Genomic DNA, 15,308 nt, shown 5'->3' on the forward strand with positions numbered 1-15,308 from the left:
AGCCAGACTATCAAATATCCAGGGTTTTCAGCCAGGTCCCAAAAAATTGGACCAGGGAGCCCCAAGGCAAGGCCTTATCCTTCCCGAACCATTGGAGACTTTTAAAAGCCAACACACAACAAAGAAGGCTGGTGTTTAATGGTTCTTTTCCAGAGCCTTCCGTGGAATGCCATCCCTTGCACAGATACAGGCTGCATCCACCCTGAGAACTTAAAACCATGGTTTCAGGAAGTTTCTAGACTCCATGAGTTGATGTTTGGATTTCTAAGTCACCCCTTCCAGCTGAACTTGGCAGAATGGGATCATCTATCACTAAAGTCAACAGAACGCCCTTCAAAACGTGTCAATGACATGTTAAGTTCCAATTCATAAAGACTTTCTACACCATTTCTGCAGTTTTACATGGAATTTATTCAGAATAAGCACGATAGTTCACATCCAAGGTAAATTACAGGCTTTTAAAATTCAGAAAACCCTCCATTTTGCCCTGATAAAAAGAGGAAACTTGATGACCAGGTAATATAAATAAAAGCCCAAACCAAAAACAGTTTTAAAAGCAAGGAATATAGAGCATAACCTATGAAAGTCACAGAACTACACAGGGATAAACAGCATTATTCTTTAACAAACGAAATTTAAATATTAAAAAGCAAACTTGTTAGTTTCTCATATAAGTTCATCGAATATCATAAATATAACTAGAAGCCTTTCTACAAAACAATACTTGATGAGGCTGAAGCAGAAGTGTTTTTGTCTGTTTTACCCTATTTTTTATAGATTCAATAGCAGTGCTGCTTTTTAAAAGATCAATATTATGGTCATTCCAAGCATCAGCTCAGATACAGTCTGCCTGATCCTCTACTTGGGATGGTCTGTGTCCTCACGACTCCCTTTCCTTTCGTAACTTTTTAAAAAAAAATTCCAAATGTATTATCAATGTCAGAGAAGAGGGAGGGTGTCCAGGATTCTCACCTGCTGAATCTCTTCTTAGTTGAGCTGGCCCGCTCGCAATCCACAGACACAGAATGCTACTTTGTGGGTTTCCAAGCTCTTAGTTCACCTTCCATGTGACTGCGTACGGCAGATACTAACTAGTTTTATATTAAACCAGCTTTAACAATTACACCTTAGATCATTGTCATTTCCAAGCAGAAGCATTTAAGAACTAGCAATCAACCACAACCTTCCCTTTTCCTGGCCATAATGACTTCAGAACCATGTTTCAGATGATGTCTCCTTCAGCCTGAGTCCCTGAGTGATCACAATGAAGCTAAAGGCCAAACCATACCACATAAGCAAGGCAGCACCTTCACTGTGTTACAACATGAGATGAGAGGCTGTCACCTCCAGTGTGACTTGGACTGTCTTGACTGATGAACTGTTACACTCCTTATCAAGTGCCTATAATACCTGCTTCCATCTCCCTACCACCAGGTCCCTCTCATTAAGAGGTTGTACTTTTTATTCTTGTTCTCCCAACACTTGCAGGCCACCGATACCCTCCTTCTTGCCATATGTCTTTTCTTAATGTGTAGTTTGCACAGCTGAATGGTTCCCCAACTTCTTCTCACTGGAAGTAATATTTTAGCTGGCTATGTCTATGAAACTTGTGCCTTAAAAATGATCAGATTTGAAACATGTCTCCATAACTTACTATATGACTGACACAAGTTTCTTTATCTCTTTTGCCTTTGGGTTCTTTACCCGGAAACAGGAAATTATGTTGTTTATTCCTATTAGATGTTTGAGGGCATTACATCGGATGACATAGCCTGTATATCATTTATTCTTCTAATTAATATCAATAAAATAACACTTTCCCTTAAAATAAGGTATACTCATATGGAATCCAAAAGACAGGAAAATTAAAAAAAAATTTTTATATAAGAATAATGATATTCTCTTTAGCTAAGATTACCCAAAATACCACCACATGGAGATAAACACTCTGAACATCTTAATTTCTCCATCTCTCTCTTACTCTTTTACATATTACATATAGTTGAGATGTATGTATAATTTTGTAAACTGTTTTAAATAACCTCAGATATGCAGATGACACCACCCTTATGGCAGAAAGTGAAGAGGAACTCAAAAGCCTCTTGATGAAAGTGAAAGTGGAGAGTGAAAAACTTGGCTTAAAGCTCAACATTCAGAAAACGAAGATCATGGCATCTGGTCCCATCACTTCATGGGAAATAGATGGGGAAACAGTGGAAATAGTGTCAGACTTTATTTTTCTGGGCTCCAAAATCACTGCAGATGGTGACTGCAGCCATGAAATTCAAAGACGCTTACTCCTTGGAAGGAAAGTTATGACCAACCTAGATAGCATATTCAAAAGCAGAGACATTACTTTGCCAACAAAGGTCCATCTAGTCAAGGCTATGGTTTTTCCTGTGGTCATGTATGGATGTGAGAGTTGGACTGTGAAGAAGGCTGAGCGCTGAAGAATTGATGCTTTTGAACTGTGGTGTAGGAGAAGACTCTTGAGAGTCCCTTGGATTGCAAGGAGATCCAACAAGTCCATTCTGAAGGAGATCAGCCCTGGGATTTCTTTGGAAGGAATGATGCTAAAGCTGAAACTCCAGTACTTTGGCCAGCTCATGCGAAGAGTTGACTCATTGGAAAAGACTCTGATGCTGGGAGGGATTGGGGGCAAGAGGAGAAGGGGACGACAGAGGATGAGATGGCTGGATGGCATCACTGACTCGATGGATGTGAGTCTGAGTGAACTCCTGGAGTTGGTGATAGACAGGGAGGCCTGGCGTGCTGCGATTCATGGGGTCGCAAAGAGTCAGACACGACTGAGTGACTGATCTGATATATATATAAAATTAAAAAGCCCCCCTTCTTATTAGATAGCCTCTGTGAAACACAGTGTAATGGGTGAGTGGGACTGTATCCATTCCCCATTCACCTATAAGCCAACCTTTCCCTTGGGTTCTCAGAAGCTCTCCTTAGATTGAGAACTTATTTCCCCTGTTTGTTTTGCATACTCTTCACCTTCCTGCATCCATAACTGGACCTTTCCCCTCATGACTCTATCCCAGAGACATTTTCCTCATCCACGTGGCTTCTCAGAGGAGGACTGAGGTTTGTCTCCATAGCTCTCACCACTATTCTAATACTTTTCCAAACTTTATCTCCTTTTATTCACTTAACATCTTTCACATACACTGAACCACTTGGTAATTACTTCCATTTAGATGCCACAGTATCACTTTGAATTCAGGATGATCCATGCACACCTATCTAAACAAGATCCCTACCACCTACCCCAGCTCTCCATACCTGCCATTCCCTAACACATTGGTGACACTTTAGTCCAGTGTCCTGAGCTTTTCTCAGTGACTCATGTTTAAGAACCACATTTGTGTCTTCCCTCTCTTTCCCCTTTGTTTTTTCTTCATCATCAAGTCTATTTTGGAAACACTTCCTGAAGCATCATCTTTTTCTATCACTACTTTTTATGCTTCCAGCTTGAATCCCTTCCCCTCCCACATTTCTGACAAGATTGAAAATAAGTGTGTGTGTGTGTGTTTGTGTGCACATGTGTGTTCCCAGCCTTTGTTCCTACCCCAACCCTAAATAAGAACTTGGCTTTGCCTGATCAGCTTCTTCGCTGTCAGAGTTCTCTCTCAGCCAGGACTGCGCCTGGAATTTAGGAAACAGGTAGTAGAGTGAACCAACAAAACTGAGTGCAAAGGCACAGGACTTTGAAGGGCAGGCTGTGACCGTCTGTGTGATGAACAGTAGGAGATAGGCGTGAGAGAGGAAAGAGGAGTGATGAGCCTGGAGACTGGGCACACAGAGGTTTGGTTTTGTTTTAAGGGCAGAATAAGATGACTGAGAAGGAAGAGAAAAGAGAAAGGGGAAAAAGTTGCTAGGTGTTATTCCTGGGGTCCCTTCAATGTTTTCCAAAGACACAGATTGAAGGTTAGACTTTCCTTTTGATTTTTTTCAGCTGTTTTGACTTTGTGTCTTTGGATGTGACTTTGAACTGGGTGAACCAAGATGTCTTGTGGGATTTATTCTTACAACTTGCCTCCCTACTTCCAGGAAAATATGCCTAAACCATCAATATTTCATCAAAAGTATCACTGGTCTGGTTCCAACATCTCAAGGGGCTCCTGATTACCCACAGTTGTGGTCTTCAAACTCTGTTCCCTAGACCACCATGAGTTCCAAAGAGGCATCTGGGGGCTAATAAACAGATCAGTGGAGTGGGAGGAGGGGTGTGAATCAGCAGAGAGCTCCATCCACCATCTCACACTCAAAGGGAGTTGTTCTACTTTGTCTTCTATACAGCATTTTGCTTAAAATTTAATTTGAATTTTTTCAGTTTTAACTATTTTAAAATATTTTGAATATTTTTATATAACATACATAGAAATAGATATTTAATATATGTAAATATATAGCTATGTATTTATACATAATTAAAATATTTTATATATGGAGAATGGTTAAAATTATGGATTAAGAAACCAGACTGCACTAATAACACTTGCCTTACCATTTATTATAGAGCCTTGGGAAAGTGTCTGAGTTTCTTCATCTGTAACAATAGTATGTCTCACTAGAATTACTTCATGTATTAAGTGAAGCAATGAAAGTAAAGCTCTTAGTGTGGGGCTAGCAAATATGAAAACACACAGGACATGCTTAACAGACGAGACAGCACAGCACAGTGGTTACAAACAGAACTGAGGAGCTAGCCTACCACTTACTATCTGTGTCCTTCTGAGTCAGTTATAAAACCTTTCTGAACCCAGCTTCCCTGTGATGTGGGAACTCAGCTAAAAGGAGTTTGGTGAAGATTCAATGGGTTAATGTGTATGATGCACTAAGAACAATGCCCAAGTACTTGGTGCCATAGAAGCATGGCCAATACAGGGCCAATTTAAGTATTCAACCCATTTTATGTTTGCTTATTACTGAATTCAAGATTCTGTGCTTGCTGTCACCTATCTTCAGCAACAACATTAGCACACACACACACATGCACACACACCCCTGGACTACCTTATAGTGCTGTGCTGTGCTAAGTTGCTTCCATTGTGGCCAATTCTTTGAGACCCTATGGACCACAGCCTGCCAGGCTCCCCTGTCCAGGGGATTCTCCAGGCAAGAATACTGGAGTGGGTTGCCATGCCCTCCTCCAGGGGATCTTCCTGATCCAGGGATCGAGCCCATATCTCTTAAGTCTCCTGCACTGGCAGGCAGGTTCTTTACCACTGGTGCCACCTGGCAGGCCCGGACTACCCTATAGTGACCGCTTCAATTACTGAAATTGCCTCCCCTTTAAGGCTCTGCCACAGAGCTCTGGCCTCCTTCATAGGTTCAGTGATATAAATCTGGAGCTCTGAAAACAGGCAGACCTGATCAAGTTTGGGTTCCATCAATACAACCTCTGTGACCTTAGGACAATCTAAACCCAATGCTTCCTGAACTCTGCTGCACATTTGAACCCTTTAGAAATACTATTAAAATCCTGATGCTATAGTCACACTCCTACCAATTAAATGAAAACATCTGAGGGTAGGAGTCTGGCATTAGTACTTTATTAAAAAAGCAGGTGATTCTGACGTGATAGCAAAGTGCAACCTATACTGGGAAGCCTGAACATTACTGACCTTTCAGCCCGCAGGTCCTCCTCTATAAAATAGGGGGAGGAAACAGAAGTCACCACACAGGGTTGGCACAAGCACAAAGGGAGACAATACACCTCAAGCATCCAGCCCTCTCTGTTAGACATTCTGCAAGTGTCCAGGCCGTGACAGTTACTACTGTCCCAAGGCTGGGCTGTTGGTAGCATTACTTTCACCCAAGTGCCTTCGGTTGTTACCTTCAGCACCTGACTTTCTACCACCTCATCAAACACCATTTCACGTTTCTGCACAACCCTTTCATGTGTGTGCTTTGTTGCTACAACTGGATTGTAATCCTCAGAGGGCAAGGACCACGTCTCCATTCTCTCTGGAAGGCCCTTCAGCTCCTGACATGGAACCAGTGTCCACACTCAATAAATACCTGAGGAATGAGAGGAAAGGGAGTGCAAAGATGTGATTCTGAAACACCCTCCTCTGACCCTCTTAGAGCAATGATGGATGAAGTGTAAGTCCGAACTTGATACTTTCCTACCCCATAAATCAACGGTCCCCTTGCCATCCTCACCAAACGCCCTTCAAGTTCTTGCTCTCTGTTTGCCTCAAGCACCTTCTCTTTGCTATGGAGACAAGAGGGCTTGGATACTCAGCCCCTGAATGGAAGGAACTCTATGCTCACGGCCACCTGGAAGCCATCAAGAGCACCCAGGAACCCAAGAGTTTCGAGATGGCCTGATAAAAAAGCTACCCCAGGCCTTGAGCTGGGGTAGAAGCAAGCAGCTTTTAATCCCGCTCTGCATTCCACTCACTCTGCTGGGACCTGGGAGACATGCAGCCCTTCTACCATTGCACCACCTCGTCTCCCTGGGTATCTCCTGCATGCAAGGCACTCAGCTAGACATAACATGCTCACCCTCAGAAGCTGTCTGGTTTGGCGGGCAACCCTGAATGAAACAAATTTAATTACAATAGTGATGAAAAAAAAAAAACTAATAAAGAAAAGAACTGAGTGATGAGCAACAGTTAAAAGCCAATCTTGTCCTAGGCCCCATGACTGGTCTCCAAAACCAGGTAGGTAAATGGGAGTGGTCTGCTAAAGAGGAGGGAGGAAATACAAGCTGGGAAGCCCAGGCTGCAGGGCCCCATGGTCCTGTTCATTGGGGAACTGCTACTGGAAGAATCACAATGATTATGAGCTAATAAATGCTTTTGAAAAATCCAGCAGGAGAGCAACCAGTGTGTCTCAATTCAACACAGCATTTGCTTATTTTGGAAGCTCATCTATTGGTAATTCACCAGACAATAATATTTCCTGGGTGGGGGCGTGGAGTTTAGAGAGGCTGTTTTGTTCCTAAAAGGCCATCTGTGATGAAAAAAGAGAAATCACAGCAACATCAGAAATCTTCTATAAACATTTAACATGTTCCAGTTTTAAAAATTTCCTAAAAGGTCCCCACATAGGGAAAGATTGGCATTCTGATGCTCTATCTAGAAAGCTAAGATTACATTTTAAAATATACATTGCTTTGGTGTTACATATCTAGAATAATTAAGGCTTTCTTCAAATTAGATGACTTCTTGGTCTCACCAATTAAACAAAACAAAACAAAAATCCCTAACTGTTTGTGTGTCAGTTCTGATTTTATTAGTTATTCTACGTGACAGATTACAAAAAGTCTCTTATAAAATGGTTAAGTTACCAGGACTATTCAGCTGTATTTGAATAATTCATAACTCTGTACACTTTAAGAATAGTGAAGCTATCAAATGAATTTCTAGAGTCTAATGCTTAAACACCCAGTTCTGGAGAAATGGTCGGAATTTTAAAGTGAATATTGGAGCTTTAAAACAATAAAATAAGAAACCTGTTTAAGACCTTAAATCATTAACATGTGTCGACTTAAACTTACACATACATTTGTGTTGTTTAACTAAATATTTGAAAACCAGATTCTCTCTCAGTTATCTGCCAAGAGCCCAACTGCCCCGCTCTGTGTCTCTCTTCTGACACGTGGCAACATCCAGTGCTTTTCAAGAGGCTCACTTGGCAGGAACTGATCTTCAAATATTTTGATAAAACAATTTTTCCCTTAAATTATATGTCAGCATTGATTTAGTGTCTATCTTGTGTTAATGATTTGGAATTTTTAAACTGCTTTTAAAACCATGTGTTAAAATTACACAGGCTCTTCTGCCATCCCCCCTCACCATCCATCCTAGTTTTCCGTCCTCACTGCATCCCAAGCGCAAGAGGATGGTCATTTCAGTTTGCACCAAAACACAGAGCCAGTGAAATGCCCATATCCCAAGTTACAGCAAATCTGGAATGTGAATTGGTCCTGGGGGAATAGCTGGGACTTGGCCCAGCTCTGCCCTGGGTACAGAGAAGGTCACGCTAAGATGAGGAGGTAAAGATAAACGCTGAAACCCTCTCTCCTCAACAGCAACAACTTCTGAAGCACTGATGCTGTGGGTTGAAGGATCTGTTAGAACAAGGACTACTAATCTTATTTTTCCAATTACTCTTATCTTATATTTCTATCTCTGCCTCCCTCTCACCTCCCCACTGCTGCCTTAGAGTGACACCTTTTGGAAAAGGTTGAAACTGAAAATCCCCAGACTGTTTTCTGCTTGGACCTGGCTACCCTCAAGATTGCATTTGGGACTTGTTTTCTCCTCACTGAAGTTTAAACTTCTCTCTGCCTAAATGTGTCACCTCTGATCCTTCAGCTGCAAACAAATACCCCATCAAGCGAGGCTGTTTGGGCTTCAGCTCTTTGATTTTGACAGCACTTTAAACTCCTCCTTTCCCCCTCCTTTCTCAAAGCTTATTAACAAAATCTCACTCCATAGTAAAGGACGGATGGAGAATAAATGTGTAAAATACATCCATTCTGACTGAACAGATTCTGAGTCAGAGTATGGATGAGTAACAGTTTCTCTGGAAGGCCCCTGAGCATTCATCATCCCAGGCCGAACTTCTTCCCAGGCCGAACTTCTTCAGGGGAATCTCCCTTAGAAAAAGGCTGTGGATCTACTTCTGTGTATGTCTGGTGTAGCTACTTTTCGAGCAACTGGGAGACATTTTTACTTAATGTGTGCACAGCTCTGCGAAAGAGCCAGTGTTTTCCCTAAGAGTCTTAGGTTCTCGAGGAGAAGTGTGTGCATGCTAAGTCACTTCAGTCATGTCCGAATCTTTGTGACTCCATAGACTGTAGCCCTCCAGGCTCCTCTGTCCATGGAATTTTCCAGGCAAAAGTACTGGAGTGAGTTGCCATGCCCTCTTCCAGGGGATCTTCCCAACCTAGGGATTGAATCCACATCACTTATGTCCCCTGCAGTGCCAGGCGAGTTGTTTACCACTAGTGTTACCCGAGAAGCAGTACAAAGAGTAGCTAAGTGTGTGGACTCGGAAGCTGGGGGCTTAGGTCCCAGTCAGGAACCAGGCATATACTGACCCTGGAAAAAGTACTTGAGCTCCATGTACATCAGTTTCTTTCTCTGTAAAATGTGGGTGACAGTTGCACCTCCCAGAATCCTTGTGAAGAATACCTGACTTAAAATAATTACACACTCGCCACACAGAAAGCACATTATCACCAATAGTGATGTTAGTTTTAACACCAGCTCTTATTTTTCAGCCTATTAGAGCATGAGGAAGCAAGACAAAGGGTTGAATTTCCATGTTTTTACGTTTTCAGAAAGACAACATTTTCCATCTTCAATGGAACAGTGAAATTTTTTACTCTGAAATCTATATCAAGCCAAATTAATTACCTACAAAATATACTAAACTCCAATCACAATTATAAAGGAACTCATGAAGATATCAGAGCAGCATGGTCCCATAAAACTCTTTGTGATGAGGCAAGGCCCTAATTTGCACTTTCCAATACGCATGCCATTAATTATGTGTGGCTATGAAAGTGAAAGTCACTCAGTCCTGTCCAACTCTTTGTGACCCCATGGACTATACAGTCCACGGAAATCTCCAGGCCAGAATACTAGAGTGGGTAGTCTTTCCCTTCTCCAGGGAATCTTCTCAACCCAGGGATCGAACCCAGGTCTCCCGCATTGTAGGCAGATTATTTACTCTCTGAGCCACCAGTGAAGCCCATATGTGGCTATAGAGCACTGGAAATATGACTGGTACAACTGAAGAACTGGTTTTTTTGTTTTTTAGTCTTAACTAATAAAAAAATTTAAATTTAAATATCCATATGTCTAGTGGCTACTGTATTGGACAGAATGAGAGCATTCGAATTTTACAACTTATTGTCAAATGGTGACATGTAAGAATTTTTCAATTTTTGTGGAAAGTTTTTTTTTTTAGCATATGAGAAAAATGTTTATTTGGTCACACCACACTGCATGTGGAATTTTAGTTTTCAAACTAGGGATTGAGCCTAAATTCTTTGCATTGGAAGTGCAGAGTCTTAACTACTAGATTGCCAGGGAAGTTCCCCCCCAAACTCTTAAATTCCTTTAAATTCTGCACAACCCAAGAATCAGCATTTGACCCAGTGACTTCCCTCTAGGAATTTATTCTAAAGATATAATAAATGTGTTCATCATACTGTTGTTTATAAAACTCAGAATAAAAATTATGCATATATATGTTCATATATAGAGAGAAACATATAAACACAAGTACTTATACCAACATACACAGACATACCCTCACCTTCCAAAGAAATTAAATAACTTGTGTGTCTGTGTGTGTGTATAGGTGTTACAAAGAAATCAGATAATACATTGCAGGCATCAGTTGTTGAGATATTGGTCATAGATTAGAAACATTTAACAGAGAAGAAAGATATTAATGAAACCTGAGAAAAGCAGGTTAGTAAATGATAAACACAATACCATCCCAATCATACGTGGGTTTCTAAATGAATATTCATAGGAAAAAAGAAGAAGGAAGGGCATCAAAATATACATGACATGATTGTTTTTGAGGTTAGATTTCAGGTGATCTATAATAGTCTTCTTTGTACTTTTTGATACAACTATGAATCATTAATGTAAAAAGAGTGTAAGCTTTAAAAATAGCAACCATATCTATGAAACAGAAAGAGAGTCACAGACACAGAGAATAGACTTGTGGTTGCTAAGGGGGAGACGAAGTAGGAAAGTGAAGTACTTGGAGTTTGGGATTAGCAGATGCAAACAATTATATATAGGATGGATAAACAAAAAGGTCCTTCTGTATAGCACAGAAAACTATATTCGGTGTCTTGTGATAAATCATAATGGAAAAGAATATAAAAAAGGATATATATATATATATACACACACATACATATATGTATAACTGAATCACTACTATACATTAGAAATTAGCATAACATTGTAAATCAACTATACTTCTTCAATAATTTTTTTTTAAATTTAAATTGCATCAAAAGAAGGTCTCGGTAGAAAGTACTTCTGCTCCCATGGAAAAATTAGTTGCTGGGAGAGCATCACCTCCAAAGGATAGTAATAAAGCAGGGAGGGGCCCTCTGGTGGCAGTTATGGTGGCAACTACTGTCAGCCAAAAGGATCTTAAGACAGGCCACACTTCCTAGCATGGTTTCTTTGCCCTTGACAGTCACTTAGATTTATGCTGATTATAATCCAGGTTCACCAGGGAGTGCCTGAGTGTTAGTGACTCCACAGCTGTCATCAGCCATTCCTGGCACCTCTACCCTGCCCCACAATGTGCCTGAATGTTGCTCATTTCAACTTGCTCCCTCATAAAGTTCCTGTGGGTTTTGAAGCCCAGTTTGGCAGCTTGCTTGTCTAGCATTTTCTACTTTTATTATTGTTATTATTGATTCTGAAGCACTCAGAACGAGTTGGCAAGCCCTACAAAATCAGAAGCGTTTGTCTATGCCCCTTGACCACTTCTATATTACCAAGATCTACCCATTCCCATTCAACAAATCAGGGCAATATTTTCAAATAGACTTCTTGCCTATGATGTGAGGATCAGTTGAGTCAATTCTAAGGAGGAAAAATGAAAAAAGGAGGCATCTTTTATTCTGAGTCCTCCTACTGGAGTAGCTCTGCAGGAGATACCTGTTGATAATGGAAGATTTCAATCAGGCCAAATCAGGCCTGACCCCAAGCTCTTTCCTGGTCCCCTCAGAATCCCAGCATCACAGTTCTATCTACCTTGAGCAATAGGTAGTGTCCTCCCTGTATGCTACCTTAGGCTATAAATATACAGAGTCAAATGCATCCTTGAATGGGTCCACTGGGGCATCTTCACAAACACACAGTAGATGGCCATGGAGAATTGTGGGTGGAATGCAGACAGGAAGAAAAGAAAAGAAGCTACACTGAAGAGAGGTAATCATTACCTCTGATTAAAATAATGAGGTATCCTAAACACCATTTGATCCTCACTTACTCACAAAGAAGCATATCACTGAACTGATGGAAAACTCCAACTCAAAAAGAGTAAGGGACTTACCCAATAATTGCAGATGGCTTACTCTTTACCCGGATTTGAGTCTGATTGTTGAATGCAAACGTAATGGGATAATTGTTGGAGAAACTACATATACTGAGAGATCTAGGAGGACACTCTGGGCCATGAGCTCCTCAACAGCAAGGGAAAACCATGGCTCATTCTTCTCAGTATGCCCAGGCCTGAAGATAACATCTAACATAAAACCAGTAGCCACAAATTATGGATAAACACAAATTAGTGAATAAATCTTGGAATAATCCCTCTTAACTCATTGGAGTAGAATATTCACTATGTGCTTTGATTCCAACACTTTTCCAAATTATTTAAGATATGTTTGTATTATGTTTCTATGATGATATAACAAATGACCACAAACTTGGCAGCTCACAGCTCTGTACGCTGGAAGTCCAAGCAAGAATCATAGTGTTACAAGGTTCTCCAACCAGAGTCTCACAAGGTTGAAATCAAAATACTTTCATGGTGAATTCTCATTTGGAGCCCAGGATCATCTTTTAAGCTCATGTGGCTGAAGAAGAATTCAGTTCCTTGCAGCTGTATATAGATCTGAGGTCCCCATGCCCTTAAAACTCCTAGCTTCTATAGACACCTTGATTACTTGCCACATGGCCCACTCAAAACTTTAAAGCCACAGTCCTGATGCTTATGAGAGTCTGTCCCATAATCACATGAGTGACACTGCATCCTACCCACAGTCCTAGGGATTATACAGGGTATGTTCTTCAGAGAGAGGAAACCTTGAGATCATCTTACAATTCTGCCAACAATAGCTTTCTTTACATTATTGATCCTAGAAGAAAATGGACATGAAAACAAAATACTTTCCACTGTTTAGTTTCCCTTTTTTAAAGATACAAAACTGCATCTCAAAATGTGCACACCAGATATAGTGGAATTTCATTAACTTGATAAAAAGCACTTAACTGAAAAATCTATAGCTACAGCAAAAACTTGAATGCTTTCTAAGATCAGAAGCAAAGCAAGGATATCTGCTTTCCCCCCTCTTATTCAGCATAATATGTGAAATTCCAGATGCTGCAATAAGGCAAGAAATGAATAAAAAACACAAAAATTCCATAGGAAGTATTAAAACCATCCCTATTTACAGATGACATAACTGTTTATGTAGACATCAACAAAAAACACCTAGAACTAATGAATGTGTTTAGCAAGGTTGCAAGATATAAGATCAACACATGAAGTCAACTGCATTTCTATAAACTAACAATGAACATGTGGAATCCAAAATCAAAACCAAAAAGCCATTTATAATCACTCCAAAAACAATGAAATATTTAGGTATAAACTTAAAACATGGATGTGATCTGGACACTGAAACTTCTCAAATTCTGATAAAAGAAATCAAAGATTTAAATGCATCGAGAGCCATGGATGAAAAGACTGAAGATATTAAACATGTCAATGTAATTTCAATGTAATTTCTATCTAAATCTCAGCAAGTTTTTTATAGATATAGACAAAGTTATTATAAAATTTATATGGAAAAGGACAAGTCCATTAATAGCTACAACAATTCTGACAAAAGAGAATAAAATGGGAGGAATCACTCTACCCAATATTAGGGCCCACAGTAGTTACAGTAACCAAGAGAATGTGATGTTGGCAGAGAGATAGCCACACAGATCAGTAGAACAGAATATAGAACACAGAAATAGATATATGTGACAATATTATATCTAAAAGATAACTGTTCAAGTGATGGTTGACAAAAGAGCAAAAACGATTCAATGGATTAAAGATAGCCTTTTCAACAAACGGTGCTGAGCAAATGGACATCCATAGATTGAAAAAAAGAAAAGAACACTGACCTACATGTTATATCTTGTACAAAAACAAAGTGAATCATGATCTTAAATATAAGACATACAACTATAAACCTTATAGAAAAACAATTGGAAAAAAAAAAGTCTTCTGAATCTAAGGCTAAGCAATGAGTTCTAAGAATTGACACCAAAATCACACATCATAAAGGTAAAGATTAGTAAACCAGACCTCATCAAAACTGGAAAAAAAAAGATTTGTTCTGTGAAAGAACTTGTTCAGTGGATAACAAGACAAGCTATCAACTGGGAGAAAATATTTGCAAACCACATATCTGACAAACAACCAGTATGAGACTATATATAAAGAACTCTCAAAAATCAACAAGTAAAATTCCTAAAATGATTAGAAAATAGACATAAAGCATGAGAGGACATTGTGGTGAAGAGGACATACACATAGCAAATAAGCACACGGAAACATGTTCCATATCTTTAGCCACTGGTGAACCACAAACTAAAACCACAATGAAACATCACTATACACCTATCTCAATGACTATAATAATAAGTAGTGGCAATACCAAATGCTGGTGAGGATACAGAAAAACTGGATCCCTCATACAGTGCTGACTCAGAATATAAAACAATGCAACCATTCTGGAAAACAGCTTGGCAGTTTCTTGACCCAGTAACTATACTCTTTCTGTCTTTTATCTCAAAGAAATGAAAACTTACGTTCACACAAAAACCTGTATAGGAATGTCCAAAATAGCTTTATTCACAATAGTACCAAACTAGAAACAACCTGGATGTCCTTCAACTGGTGAATGGGTAAATAAATTGAGGGGCATCCACTCTGCAATGAAGAGGAACAAAGCACTGATATATCCAACAACTTGGAGGAACCACCAGTGAATAAAATTGAAAAATGCTAGTCCCTAAAAGTCATATCCTATATGATTTAATTTATATAATATTCTTAAAAGGAGAAAATTATAGAAATGGAGAACAGATTATTGGTTGCCAGGGGTAAGAGGTGGAAATGGGGGAGGAATTGAGTACAGTTATGAAGGGCAACGTGAAGGGTCCTATGGCTGCTGGGACTGTTCCGTACCTGGTTTGTATCACTGGCAAGATCCTGATTGTGACACTATCCTACAGTTTTGCAAGATGTTACCACTGGGGGAAACTGGTGAAGGATACACAAGATCTCTCTCTATTATTTCTTAAAACTGCAGATGAAGCTGCAATAGTCTAAAAATAAAAGGTTTAATTTCTTAAAAAAAAATTAAAGAACACGCCATGTCTGATAGGCATTCACCTCCACGAGAAATAGTCAGCCAGGGCAAATGCTGGAGAAGGGAGATGCTCACATAAGGTCTATGAGGCCACTTCCATCTTCTTAAGGAAGACTCCTCTCCAAAATGTTTCAGC

General features: G+C 39.9%; 1 protein-coding gene across 16 annotated transcripts in view; it reads right to left on the reverse strand.

Moving 5' to 3' along the window:
- Positions 1-15,308, reverse strand: part of ERC2 (ELKS/RAB6-interacting/CAST family member 2) — a 984,881-nt gene that overhangs the window by 387,092 nt on the left and 582,481 nt on the right. The gene's annotated exons all lie outside the window — the stretch shown is intronic.

The sequence above is a fragment of the Bos indicus x Bos taurus genome, chromosome 22 (assembly GCF_003369695.1).
Source record: "Bos indicus x Bos taurus breed Angus x Brahman F1 hybrid chromosome 22, Bos_hybrid_MaternalHap_v2.0, whole genome shotgun sequence".
NCBI classification, from domain to species: Eukaryota; Metazoa; Chordata; class Mammalia; order Artiodactyla; family Bovidae; genus Bos; species Bos indicus x Bos taurus.